The sequence below is a fragment of the Vulpes vulpes genome, chromosome 14 (assembly GCF_048418805.1).
Source record: "Vulpes vulpes isolate BD-2025 chromosome 14, VulVul3, whole genome shotgun sequence".
In the NCBI taxonomy this organism is placed as follows: domain Eukaryota; kingdom Metazoa; phylum Chordata; class Mammalia; order Carnivora; family Canidae; genus Vulpes; species Vulpes vulpes.
The window spans coordinates 79,504,635-79,506,413 of record NC_132793.1 but is presented as its reverse complement, the minus strand read 5'-3'; the positions used below and the strand labels follow the sequence as shown (position 1 = coordinate 79,506,413).

At 35.7% G+C, this 1,779-nt stretch overlaps 1 pseudogene; it reads left to right on the top strand.

Moving 5' to 3' along the window:
• The first annotated feature begins 510 nt into the window (after positions 1–510).
• LOC140595270 (olfactory receptor 6C2-like) lies at positions 511–1,459 on the top strand (annotated as a pseudogene).
• The last annotated feature ends 320 nt before the right edge of the window (positions 1,460–1,779 follow it).

The following is a 1,779-nucleotide window of genomic DNA, read 5'->3' as shown; positions in this document are numbered from 1 at the left end:
GTGCTGTGTTTTGTTATCATTGTTGTTTGTTTGTATTCCAGGTAAAATGCATCTTAACTTTAAAACAATCCTTTGAAAATAACAACTGAAGAGAAGTCATGTTCTTCATCATCTGGATATGACATATATCCAAGGTTTGTCTTGGATAAAGAACATTTAAGTACACATTAAGTAACATCATTTTTTTTTGCTCTTATTTGTAAATCCAATCCATGTAATGAATTACAAACAATTAACATGTACATTTGTAAATTTTCAGGGGGAAAGAATGATCTGAGAAAATGTTGGATTGTTTTACATTAACATGAATCCTGAATATTTGCTCATATATGGAATATTCAGGAAGGCTAGTTGGAATAGTGGTGATATGGATTATGATGTGAAATGAGAAAATAGACTGATTTGCTTGGTTTTTGTATTCAGTGTTTTGCTACAGAATTTTAATACTGATCTTCCCACAAAAATCTCCTTTATTTTCATAGGCTGATGGTTAGATTTCAAAAGTCAGTGATGAGAAACTATACAGCAATAACAACTTTTATCCTACTGGGACTGACAGACGACCCACAACTGCAAATCCTGCTCTTTATCTTTCTATTTCTCACCTACATCTTGAGCGTAACAGGGAACCTGACTATTATCACCCTCACACTGGTGAACTCCCATCTTAAAACTCCTATGTACTTTTTTCCTGAGAAATTTCTCCTTCTTAGAAGTGTCATTCACCACTGTCTGAATTCCTAGATTCCTGTATAGTATATCAACAGGGGACAATACTATTACCTACAATGTTTGTGCAAGTCAAATATTTTTTGTTATTCTCTTTGAATCAACTGAATTTTTTCTCCTAGCATCCATGTCCTATGATCGCTATGTTGCTATCTGTAAACCACTTCATTACATGGCCATCATGAGCAATAGGGTGTGTAGCTTATTAGTCTTCTGCTGTTGGGCGTCTGGCTTGATGATCATTCTCCCACCCCTTAGCTTGTGCCTCCAGCTGGAATTCTGTGACTCCAATGCCATTGATCATTTTAGCTGTGATGCAGGTCCCCTCCTGAAGATCTCATGTTCAGATACGTGGATGATAGAACAAATGGTTATCCTTGTGGCTGTATTTGTACTCATTATCACCTTAGTGTGTGTATTTCTGTCCTCCACGTACATAATCAGGATGATTCTGAGATTCCCCTCTGTCCAACAAAGAAAAAATGCCTTTTCCACCTGCTCATCCCACATGATTGTAGTTTCCATCACCTATGGAAGCTGCATCTTCATCTATATCAAGCCATCAGCAAAAGAGGAGATAGCCATACATAAAGGTGTTTCGGTGCTCACTACTTCTGTTGCACCCTTGCTGAACCCCTTCTTTTACACCTTGAGAAATAAGCAAGGGAAACAAGCTTTTAATGACTTCATAAAGAAGATGACATTTCACTCAAAGAAACTGAAGTTTTGATAAATCAGTGTAAAATGAAAGAAGAAAGTCCTCTAAACATTTAACAACAGCTTCTAACTTGTTTCATTGCTTTGCTTATAACTTGATCATATTAACCCTCTCAAAGACATTTAATAATACATCCTAATCTCATCTTAATTGAACGCCTTTTTCTTTCAAACCAAATTCATACATGGTGTTTTCTTTCACTGTAAAACTATAAAGTATAAACTGTAATTGAACTTATCGCCACTTCTGACCTAATCCTTTCTTCAGTGTTCTGGGGAAGGAAGGAAAGTAATAATATTAAAACTATATAAGTGCTATAGAAGACACATTAC